This window comes from Triturus cristatus, chromosome 5_2, assembly GCF_964204655.1.
Source record: "Triturus cristatus chromosome 5_2, aTriCri1.1, whole genome shotgun sequence".
NCBI classification, from domain to species: domain Eukaryota; kingdom Metazoa; phylum Chordata; class Amphibia; order Caudata; family Salamandridae; genus Triturus; species Triturus cristatus.
This window is the reverse complement of record NC_140588.1, coordinates 436,170,586-436,183,771: the sequence shown is the minus strand read 5'-3', so window position 1 is coordinate 436,183,771 and position 13,186 is coordinate 436,170,586. Positions and strand designations below refer to the sequence as shown.

The window sequence follows — 13,186 nt, the reverse complement described above, 5'->3', positions numbered from 1 at the left end:
ACTAACAATATTCCAAAAGACCAGGTTGAGGGGTTCTGAGAAATCTACAGAGGGACTTGAATATTATGCATAATGAGATGAACCAGGATATGTGTGTAATTTGGGGGGGGGGGCAGATTTCAACTCTGCTTTGTGTCCACATGCCACTGGAGGTATATGTGGTCTAATGCCTGACGACGGAACTGATTATGCCCATTTATTCTCATACAGCACTTGGGGACCATTTAAACACAATCAAGTTGTCATACGATCTTGGATTTGCAAATCAAATATGTTCCTCCATAGTCCCATTTAGTTATACTTTCAATGGTCGAGGTATGTGGTCTATTATTGATTACGTTTTGTTTTCAAATAGACACTCTAGCAGACCCATCCTATTGCATTTAGTGACCATTTTCCCATAAGTATAACCCTTGACTTTCCATGCAATGTGTTAAATATAAAAGGTCTATCCGAACACCTTGTTAAGGATATTGTCTTAAATAAAAGCAACAGATATTCAATCCGTTAGTCTAGGATGGACCCAACAGAATTTACAAAGATACTTCTTAATAATTGTAAATCAGACTTTGCAGGCTGATTCGATGAGACTCCTGCGAAGGCTGATATTCTGGAATCCTTTATGGCACTATCCTTCAAGGTCAAGAGGAATCTATGTGTGGAAAATAAAGAAACCCACATTAAAAAGCTGGGATGGTTTGACATAAAATGTTCTAAAGCCCACATGGCCTTGAACAATGCCCTACATAAATCTCTCAGAAACCAGTCTGAAGTTAAGATGGCTAGAAAGGCCTTTAGACGTGCCTTTAAAGAACGAAAGGACGCCCTAAGAGATGAATCATGGCAGGCTCTTCAAGAAACATCTGAACTTAGAGACAACACATGCTTCTGGAAAGCAGTGAATGCACCTTTCTTAGCACCTAAAGATCTATCAACAATTGAGATAATTACGGGAGAGGACCAATGGGTGGATAATGTTTCAAATTTGTATAACGATAATGCCCTGGCGACATCACGGATAACCTCTAGACAAGACCCGGAGTCAGAATTACCTAATTTTTTCCAATTAATGTTGACAATACTGTGGACAAAGTTATCCACGCAATAAAAGCAAGTGCAGGAGGTAAAGCTCCAGGCCCAGATGGTGTGCCTGTGGACCTATATAAATCAAATCCTTTACTTTGGGGCCCATTATTAACATCAGTCTTGAAAGCCTGCTCCAAACAAGGTTTTATCCGGTCCTGGACACAATCGATATTGGTCCCTATCTTTAAAAAGGGAACCCGTAACAATCCCACATGTTACCAACCAATTTCATGTTGCAGGGATTCTGCTTATGCACAGAACTATGCGCAGGAACCCAGGTCCTCAGAGAATTGTGGTGTACCAAAAACTCCCCTCAGAACCCAGAACCCCTTATCCGACTAGCTTAGTGTCCCATTCGTTATCCAATATCTAGCTCGGCGGTCCCAATGTATAGACAACCCAGAACAAGCGACTTAGAATATTCTCAGGAAAGGTGGGAATCAGAAATACCTTTTCGTTATTATTCTCATATCAGTCCACAACAGAATAAACAGAGACACGGTTAAAGTTTAAAGAGTTTAATTTATAAACCTCGCGTCCTAAGATGCAGTATTTTGGCTAACATAAGCAGACAAATGGTTAAGATCAGAACTATCAGCATTGTTACAATACCATAGAAAATGAAAGGAGCAATCATAATGAAATGACAGTGGAAAGCAGCCACCCTCCTTTCGCTAGTAAACTAATAGTATTATTATTAGACTATTAGAAGGTCTCTAGGCTTGAATGGGGAACCCCATACCGTATAGGTCAGCTTAGTGGAATCACATCACAGGATCAGCTAGGCTCTCTCCTGGGAACACTCTTCTGCCGACTGACTCTAAAACATGCTACACTGCAATATTAAAAAGCAATCGTCTTTCAGGTATCTGCAGCTGCGTGCATGTTATGGCTAAATAGTGGTACGATCATCCTGAACACAACAACATGCACCGTCTAGTGACCCAGACTCGTTCTTTACACGGTGTACAGACCAAGGTCACTGCTCACTGTTAAGGATGTTAAACAACAGACAGTTCTCATGTGAAGCAAAGTCGAGTAAGCATTTCTTAATCAATAACATGTGACAACAGTGTCGCGTGCAAAAGCAGCAGAAGCGGCAAGATGGCTTTCTAACATCTAACGCGATTGTGCTAACTTAGCATTGTACATAGGGAGATAGGTATCATCACTGCAATCACTGTTAGATTATTTTGTGAAAGTGGCCGGTCGAATTCTATTGAATAGATTGCAGACGAGGGCTGAGGAATTTGGCGTAATCACAGAACTGCAATACGGTTTCCGACAAGGTCTTAGTACTATTGAACAAGGGCTAAACCTGAACATCATCTGAGGCAAATATACGCAAGCCAAATCGGGAACCTTTTCCTGGCATTCGTAGATCTCAGTTTGGCATCTGATTGGGTTAGACATCACAAACTCTGGAGTATTTTAGAGGACCTGGGTATGAAAATAAAATGTATAAACTTCCTGAGGCAGCTATATCAAGATGCACATGGTAGGGTCTGCTACGGAGGTCTAGTAGAGTGTACTTTCAAGTTCCCAGTTAGGAAGGGGGTGAGACAAGGGTGCGTGTTAGCCCCTTTCCTTTTTACTTTGTACAATAATTGCCTTTGTCCAGTTTTAACCAGCGAATGCTAGGATTTCCCATACATTGACAATCGTCCAATTCCAGCATTGTTGTATGCAGATGATGCTGTTCTAATGTCACGCACACAACATGGGCTGCAAAGAGCTGTCTCCAGCTTTCCAACCTTTATGTTTAATTTAGGTCTCCAAGTAAACACCACTAACACATACTTCATGAAATGGGGAATAATAGTATAAAATGTCGAGACATTTTTATCAACAACAGTAAGGTTGAATTCAATATTAGATTTTCATATTTGGGGATTCTCTTCAAACTAAAGGGCTCCTGGTTACACATGAATATATGATGTTACACCGCGATCAAATACCACGCGGTAGGTTACAACTCCAACGTTACATCGTCCGCGTTGTTACCACGCATGGCATTACATCGCAAGTCGTTTCTATGACTTGCACTAGATAGCGCACTGGACTTAGGAATAGTATAAATTACTATTCCTACTTCAGTTAGCGCAACAGCAGGGAATGTGTTGGACTTAAAATCCAACACATTCATTGGTGTTGCACGCCGTCTAGCGCGAGTCGTTAAAACAACTTGTGATGTAATGCCATGCGTGGTAACAACGCGGACGATGTAACGTCCGCATTGTTACCAATGCGCGTGGTACTGACAGCATTGTAAACTCTGTCTCCCATTACACGCCATTTTAGTTAGAAAACTGTTATTTGCAAAAGCTACAGCAGCATTATTTACCTTTGCTAGAAAATTAGGTAAAAGACTGATTGCGGAATTTATGAAGATTTACAAAGCAAAGTGTGTCTCAACTGCCACGTATGGTTCCAGCATTTGGAGTTATGCTGACCAAAAACCTTTACAACTAATTGAGAACACTTTCCTGAGATATCTAGTAGCGGTCCCGAATAGTACTGCTACGTATATCTGAAATAAGGAACTTGGGTTGCACACCGATCAGATTTAATCAAGATTCAACCAATCTTGTTATGGCACAAGATATGGTCAACAACTTTCAAAAGTTTTAATCGAGATGTGCGAAATGATTGTCTTAAGCCACAAAGGGCGCTTCGTATTCCCTGGATAAAATGCATTAAGAATTTTATGACTGATATATGGCACCCTGAATACTTCGATGACTTGGGTAGCATTACTACAATTTTAAGAAATCATTAAAGACTGATTGTTTAGAGCTTTTGGAGACAATCAGATTTTCTTTTGAAATAGTAAAACCAACAGTTAGACAAAATCATTTGCTACTACTTCAACCCGGTGTGCAACCTTATCTTGTATCTGTAAAATGGGGATATGATAGGATGCTGCTGCCCGTTTTTGCCTAGGAAATCTATATAGATTAACAACCTTTCCAGAGATGAACGATTGGTCCAGAACTTTATGCCCGTGTGATGACATATCTACGCAATCCACAATGCACATGCTACTATTCTGTAAATGTTTTACTATGTTAAGAAAAAGATGGATAGTACCAATATTAAGGTTGTTAGGATTGAGACAATGCCGCCCAGCCTTTTTATATTACAACTTTTAGAACATGATGTGTTTACTAGCCATTTAATTAAATATCTGAAAGGCGTGATTAGAAGTAGGAAGAAAACAATGTGAATAATAGATCTGATCTTTTAAAGTTTTGTAAAGATAACATTTTAAATATCTTTTAATATCAAGCCAATATGATTGTTTTAGATCACGCATGACAATGTACTTGTATGATATCATGATTGTTTTTACACAATGTGCTTTTATGATTTAACATTTTAAATCGAATAAAGCTTATTTTTATTGATTGATTGACTAGTAAATCAAATATGCCAATCATGGAATCACTAATCCATAACAACAATTTACAAAGGGAGCACTTGCACTTTGGCACTGAACAGCTCTGGCAAAGTGCCCAAAGCATCTAGATCAGCAAAATGAAGTCCAACACATGACAAAAACACAGGAGACAAATGCTATAATACTGGGGAAACCTATGTCAATGATGCCAGGTCTAAAATGAAGCTATTACTTTTATTAGCCCTTTCCACAAAAGTAAATAAAACACATTACTTTATGGGTACAGGAAGAGCATAATTCAGCCACAGCAGAAACTAAGAGGGAACACATTGTATTCTGAATTCAACCTGCATTTTATCCAACATGTGTGGCTTTTCGAAAGAGACCTCAAGTTGAATTTTCCAAATGTATGGGACTACTACAAGTCAGCTAACTAGCAAGTGCCCCAGACTGGACTTTCATGGCTGGTGTATAATATTTTTTAAGGACAGAGAATGAATGTGTCTGCTTATCATTTAATATGATTTTGTGGCCTGAAAAACATGGAGTACAAGCAATAGACGCTGAACCAGTGTTTCCTCCTATCGCAATTACAGTCTTGAAGATGCACGTAATTTGTGTCAATTTTGCCTTCTAATTTTATTGGTATAAATAATGCAACTGTTTATCCCTTTGAATATCATTGGACTCTGCCTTGTGTGAAATGCCGCCATTTATGAGATGAATAAGAGAAAGAGAGAGAGGGAGAGAGAGACAGAGAATGAGAGGGAGAAGTGAAATTAATCATTGCAAATAACATGGAGTGGTTTCAGCATGTTTTCAGTGTTAACATCACTCCAAAGTATTACAAGTGTTATAGAGTCTGATAGTACTGGGTGTTATTACCACAGGACATATAGCCACTTGCTTTTCCAGTCATGAAACTCACCAAAAAAAGCATGAATTCAGAAATAATATATGGTTCAAGGCCTAGAAGTGCAAGGCCATAGATGTTATTTCCCATTCCTTGGTTCTTACATGTAACAATAGGAAAATTGGCATGGTAATACTAATGTATGTCTATCCTGGTCAGTGATTACAGGTTACCAATTCGTAATAAGGCCCTTGACATGCACAGGAATAAGTAACCCTCCACACTTTCCTTAACAGAAAAGAGTAGTTTTGTTTCCTTATGAAACCCAATTAAAGTAGGGATTATTTGCTTTAATAGACAATGTAATGAAACATTTTCTAGCTATCATAATGGGAAGTTTAAGTTCCATTAAGGACACCGAGGCGAAGGATTACGCTGTACTTTCTTCACTTTATTAAAGCAGCCATTTTGAAGAAACACAAAAAGACTTATTTTCCCATAACCCTCAGCGAAAAAGTCAACACGTCAACAATATGCCCTGTCCAATCAGATAAGGCCAGGACCCCTTGAAAGTCCCCTGTTGATGTTTCCTGTTCCTCTTTCTTCCAGTGGACATTTTTATTCTTGTGTTGACCCATCAGACCAGAGAGGTAGCGTGAGTGAAGGTGGGTGAAGCCTGAACTACACTGCCTATGCAACTTTCTGGCAGTTATCACCTCAGGACAATAATATACAAAAAGCAGTACATGTATCAATCCAAGGAAACAAGAATACCCACCATAAAGTGAACCCATTATATTATAAGGAGGGAATAATGACTAGTGGGTTAATCCTTGCCTCCATGTTCTTAATAGAATGGAAATTTTCGGTTACGATAGCTATGACATTTTTCATTCTATGTCAGGATCAGAGGTGCAGATTATGCTGGTTCAAAGCTTATCCACAACCAGCGAAGCAATACTCGGGACTGGTTTAAATTCGAACCACTTAAACGCTGAATCCGACAACCAGTCCGTTACATTGAGAATATCTTCCAGGTGGGCTCCAAGAGCAAAAGCCTTTGAAGCCATAGGCCCCCTAGTTGATTGAGCCCCAAATACTTTGGTATTGATGCCAGCTTCTTGTATGGGCCACCAGACCCACCTGGTGATGGTAAGTGAAGAGACCGCCTTGAATGGTTTCCACAGTGCTATCAACAATTGTTTTTCTCAATGGGGATGGACATCTGCTGTCATAGCCTTATAACTCTTCATACACTTTAGCTTTGGGAAATCTGGAAAAGAAGGGTAGATCACTAATCTAATATTGCATTTCGTACGTCATGAAATATGGTAATTAAACCCCTCTTGGGTAAATACTCTACTCATTAGATCCAGTACTATGACATCGGAGACATGCTGACACAAAACAGGGCAAAAGACAGTGGCTAGCTTGGCCGACAACTCCTTTCGGGAGAGGTATTTGTTGGATTGCTACGACAAAAACAGAATAAGAGCTTGTTGACATCCAAATGAACAGAGCATCTATGTGCCGGAGGAAGTAAGAGATAAATACCTTGCAAGAGCTTACGCACCAAGTGGTGCTCTCCCACCGACTGACTAGCAATTTGTGAGTGCCCAGCCAAAATTGCTGACCTGAAGAAATGAATGGACCTGTATGCATGGCCTTCCGATGTCACAGAGGCAAGGAAATTCAAAATGTGGACAACCTCTGCCCTCACAGGATCCAAACGTCTTTGACCCTTGAGCCCATGCTGACCTATAACATTTAATTGTGCTATCTGCCCATGCCTTGGAGAGGAGGGACTCAGAGTGTCACCAAAGACCCAGGACTTTCCATCGATCCTTGTAAATCTCCATGCCAGACAGAGACCCCTCCAGCACACGATGATGGGGATTCCCCTCCTGGTTTTTGAGGAGATCCGGAAAGTAGGGTAGAAGGATTGGAAAATCCAAAGAAATTTCCAGAAGACCTGGATACTATACTTTCAATCTCCAGGTAGGGGTCACTAGAGCTATGTTCACCCCCTGTCATCATACCTGAGTCGAGACGTGCTTGATCGTCATGAATGCCGTGAAAGCATAGCCCTGCTCTGGCTGCCAGTCCTAGAGGAAAGCATTGGTGGCCGCTGCCTCTGGATCTGGACGCCAGGTGAAATTCTACAGGAGTTGATGGTCCACAAAGAATGGGCTTCATCGTTTGTTGAGGGCTAGGAACACTGTCTGATGTAAACGCCAGAGGTACGCATCGCGGATGTGTGGTGAGTGCCAGTTGGCTATCTGGTTGACTGCCCCTAGGAGATGTTCCACTGACACAGAGATTTGGTTTGCTAGACAATAGTTCCAGAAATCATCGGCCAGATAAGTCAGATTCTTGGAATGAGTGCCTCTCAGGTGGTTTATGCAGTGGACTGCCACTATGTTGACCATTTTGAGGTGGACAAAACATTGTGCTCTGTCCTTGGTCCAGCATCGGACCATGAACAATCCCGCCAGGAGTTCTACACAATTGATGTGCATGGATTGTTCTTGAGAAAACTATTGTCTTCCTGTAGGGAAGTCCCCACATCTGGCCATCCAGCCTGTGCCCCTGGCATCACTCTCTATTGTCAAGTCGTGAAAGTAGTTGAAGAGCACCCAGCAATTCCATGCCTCCTAATAGGTCAGCCACCATTGGATCTCCGCTCACGCATCTTCTGACAGCGGAACTATTTGCAAGTAAGTGAGACCCTCCTGAGATGAAATGCTTTCAACTAATTTAAGGCACAATAATGAAGGGACCACAGGAAAATAGCTTGGATGGAGGAGGACAGAAGCCCTATCACCCTTGCTAGTTGGTGTAGGGCGGCGAAGGATCTGGCCACCAGGCATCAAAGATCGTGACTGATCTTGATCAATTTCCACGAGTGAAGTCTGAGGGTGGCTTCGACCGAGTCCAACATGAACCCCAGAAACACCAGGGATTGAGCATGTGTCCGAGCTGATTTTTGTTGGTTTATAATGAAACTGAGGGACGCCAGGACAGACGTCCATCTGAAGTTGCATCGAGAGATTCCAAGGGCATTGATCTATAAGGAGGATGTCATCTACATATATGATTAGATGAATGTCCTGAACCCTTAGGAATTACACTGCTGAGCACGTTACCTTGGTAAAGCACCACATGGTGGATGAAAGACCAAAAGGGAGAGTTGTGAATTCAAACATTTTCCCCTGCCATGGAAATTGGAGGAAGCAGCCGTGGGTGTGAAAGATCGGGATGGTTAAGTAAGTGTCTTTGAGATCCAGGTATATTCACTCCATCTTGAAGTGGATGTAAACCAGCCACACGTTGAACTCCTTCAGGTTGATCACCGGCCGATGGCCACCATCCTTTTTGTCCACAACAAAGAAATTGCTTAAAAACCCCTTGGATGTGGAGAGGTTTGTTCTATTGTTCCTTTGTGGAGCAGTTCCTATACCTCCACATCCACAAGCTCAGCTTGAGCATGAGAAAAGACCAAAGGAATAGAGGGCCTTTCCTGAACCAGGGAGCCATAGAACTCTATGTGGAATCCCCGGACAGTCTCAAGGACCTAAGCATTGGAGGTAAGAGCCCCCAATTGTGGACGAAATCCTGAAGCCTGCACCCAGATGTTAATAAGGAAAACATTGAATGCTCACTTTAATTGGCTCTACGGTGTCCTCTCCTCGCACCCCTAAGACAGGGGAAACCTCTGATGGGATAAAAGTTTTCCAAACTTGGAAACGTCCTGATACTGTCCCCTCTTGAGGCTGTATCCTCTTTTGGAGGCTGGATGCTGTGCTCAGCTGGCCGAATGCTCCCTGCTTCAGCCAGCCTTGGTGAAAACCTGGGGTGCAAAGACACATCTTATTAAGGCCTGGGCTTCATCTTGTGAGTTAAAGGTCTGCACAAATTTTCCAAGCTACCCAATGAACTGGTCACCGAACCACCTCCCTTGCACAATTGGGCCCGTCTCAGAGGTGCAGGGGTCTCCCAGCATGTGGTCAATCTTGATGAGGAGCGAATGGCACAGTTCTGTGGAGCATATGCTAATCGCATTCCCTAAGAGTATAATGGCCTGTTGGGCCCAGCTAGACAAGTCCATGGGGGAAACCAGAGTCCAAGACACCTTGGCGTCTTCTGCCATATGCAGGATATGGGTCAAAGAATCTGAAAGATCTAGGAGCTTGTCCTGGCAAGCCCACCAGGTTCGGTCAATTCCCTTCTTGAAGTCGCACATATATGTATCGTGGAAGGCGGCCATGTGGACATCTTTGTTGGGGATACCTGCCACCTTATCCCCAGGCAAGGGAATGGGCACTCCTCACGCAGGCAATTGTGGATTTCCCTATCGAGCCATTGTGAAGCTGGCATGCAACAAACATTGCAACCCTGTCTGCAGGGACCCATTCTGAGGATTGGGGGCATGTGTATCATGCTTTCTGGGTCCAGCATAAGATGGGGACTTCCCAACCGAGTATTGCAGCCCAAAGGACCAATAACAAGGCCAAGAAACATGCAGGACACCACACACGCAGACACACTTATTGGGCACTGGACACACCTGGTCAGGTGTCTGATCACTTCTGGATATAATTAGCACTTCAAAATACAGACCCCTGTGTGAGGGCGTAATGCTCCAGGTGAAGGAGCACCAGGCTGAGGACCCGGCCGGCCGGCCACACTGTACTGATTGATGAGATTGCGCGCCGGGCCGGTCAACAAGAATCACTATGCGTGTGAGACGCAGCTCCCTCTAGAAGCTGGTGGCAGTGCCACACTGGCCTCAGGCACCAAAGAGTGGAAAATGAAAGGATGGCGGCCACAGAAGAGCGACTAGCATTCCCAAGTCCTTGCAGCAATATTAAGCAATAATAAGCAATACTAGTGTACAGGCACAAAGAAATACCACAATAACGCTTAATAACAATCAGAAAGAAGGCCAAGAGGCCAGAGATACTTAACTCAGCTGTTGAGGTAGAATAGAAAGAGGAAGAGGCAACATCAAAAAGGGACTGTCAAGGGGTCCTGGCCTCATCTGATTGGACAGTGCATATTATTGAGATGTTGACTTTTCCCCTAAGGGTAATGGGAAATGAAGTATTTTATTGTGTTTTTAAAAAATGACTGTTATTTAATAAAGTGAAGAAAGTACAGCATAATCCTCGCCTCTAGCCCTGGCATATACAATTGTAAGTGCCATTGTAAAGAGGAAAGTGGCTGGAAGACCAACGAACACCTTGTATAAAAAACAGAGACCACAAAAAAGGTTTCAAATGAATTAGGTGCTAGGGCTGTCTGAAATATTTCACAAATATTTCTCACTTTGCCACTTTAACCAAAAGGAATGACTACTTACTTTAAAATATTGCAAAAATGTGCAGTAAGATAAAACAGCAGATAGCGGTAATTTCAGACTGTGGTAAGTGGAATACATTTTACTGTGGATTCTACAGACAGAATGGTTTTCCCACTGCTTCAAAAGAGTACATTTCTGCAACAGTCGCTGTAAAACAAATTATGCTTATTAGTTAGATAAAAGCAAAATCGATGCATTAGGTTATGCATGGCTTTCATTTCCTGTCGTAAGCATTAATGGCATTGAGTTCAAAATGTTTGCTATGCACATGGGAAAAGTGCCTACCTGAGAGAAAACTAGAAACATTAATACCAATTTATTAAATGCTAACCACAACATTTGGCCACTTCTGTGAATAGAGGGAAAATTCAGGCCGCCCATTAAAATCTATAAATATTAGCTTCTAGAAACGGAGCAGAATTTTTATGTCCAGGTCTGTTTGGAAGAGAGTTAACAGTTGCCGTCTTTTTCTCCTTTTCTTTCAGGTGAAAAAGGCCCTACCGTTCAGCTGATCTGGATCTTCTACCCCCACCCACTGCGTTCAATTTAGGTACTGAGGGAACTAATGATATAAGCTGTGCAGCAACCTTCGGGGTGGGCCGGAAAATGAATCACTGTGAAACACAGGAAATAAGAGGTGAGCAAAGCACGCGTGGGAGCTTTATTGTAAATGTGAAATGGTCCTTGATGGAGGCGCTTGATGTGACATCAAACACATGTTCATTTGCAGCCTTTTTGAAGATGGACCGATGAAACTGTTCGCCTGAAGCGTGGAATGGATGCTGGGAGCAGATCAAGTCAAACACAGTTGTTGGTTAAGAAAAAAATCACCGACAAAGCAAATAAGGAAGCTATTGTAGGCAATGTATTGCAAACCTGGAGAATGTCTAGAGTATAGTTATTTTGCTTTTAGCCATGTTTTATTCGATTTTGTGCGAAGTTTGTTCTAGCCTAGATGCAGTGGTGTCCTAGAAGTAGGGTCATTTTATTTGTAGTATAACGGCGTTTATTTCTGCAATTATATTGCATTGAATATCCTCTGTGTGAGTTGACTTTCTGATTGTATCTGGGTCTTGTTTTAAACCCAGAACCTCATCAGGACGAGGTCGCCACAAATGGTGTCCCTAAATAAATAATTTGATTAATTCATTCAACTCATTCATTCATCCACCCATGCATTCAAAGGCAGTTGCTTAGAAACAACAAACATCAATTTAAAAAAAAGAATCAGATTAGAAAGATCCTAAATAATTCTAGACAGAGTCCAACATACTCCTCAATAATTTGCACATTTCATGAAAATAAATGTGTCTGAATCTTTCTCCAGAAGGTTTTTTTCCACATCCAGTATTTCTAATTAACCTTAGTTGTTGCACCACAACCTTTCTAAAGAGCTTGAAAAGGTGTCTAGTCACCAACAAAAGTACAATGTAGAACAAGCATTTGCAATGCAACAGGTCTCGCATTTACGTGAGTTTCAGCTATTGGCACTGTAAATGACAATGGCCTTTATTTATCTTTTGTTTTTTTTAAACATAAATTAAATGCATTGTCATTTACAATGCCAATAGCTCGAACTCGAGTAAATGTGAGACCTATTGCATTGCAAATGCTTGTTCTCTTATGGATTTCTTTGCAATGTAATGAAAGTAGGGGACATTGGTAGATGTGGCTCTTTGTTGGTTTACCCAGCCACCTATTGCAAATCATTTGAGGGCTCAATTAAAAAAAGCTTAATAAAATGTATGGAACAAGCAGAAAAAAACTTGAAGTAAAGTGACTCATTTTCTTCGCACGATCAATAAGCTGTTGTTGCTGCAGTATATGTAGCATCCTCTGGCTTATAATACCATGGCTGCTATCTATGGAATTCTTATCTTCCAACGCTCATACATGTCTAGATCTGCATCACAAGATATGATCAGAAATAGGTTTTGTGTCTGTCAGCTGGACAGAACAGTGAAACATCTTGGCAATATTTGTCACGTTTAAACTTTATTTCATTTTAATATTGTACAGATTTTACTGGTCAAATCGTCAAATAATATCTTTATTCTTATTTTCATAAGACTTATGTAAACTGTAATGGGTTACTGTAATAGTTTTAAATAACTACAGGTTTTGATTTGGTTTTGTTTGGTAAAAAAAACGTTTGGCAGAGACAGCACATGCATTAAGCAACAGTATCTAACTACAGCAGAGAAAGAAAGGAAATAAGAATCGCTGTAGCTAACTTCTATGTGTCCTTCTGTAGAATAACTGTGATTCTGAAGGCCAGGACACTGAGAAAGTCATTTGTAAAGCCGATTGGTGTGCACCATTATGGCCCTAAATCAAATTGAGCGCGTGGGAACAAAGTAAGAACCAACTCGACAACCAGACTGGGTCAGCACTTCATATCCAAACACAAAATACAAACTTACAGTGCATTCAACAATGCAACATTTTTGCATGCAGGATTGTAAAAAAAGAACCTGCACATTAA

At 41.5% G+C, this 13,186-nt stretch overlaps 1 protein-coding gene across 1 annotated transcript in view; it reads right to left on the bottom strand.

Annotated features, from left to right (window-relative positions):
- ADCY1 (adenylate cyclase 1) overlaps positions 1–13,186 on the bottom strand; it is a 1,095,828-nt gene that overhangs the window by 547,665 nt on the left and 534,977 nt on the right. The gene's annotated exons all lie outside the window — the stretch shown is intronic.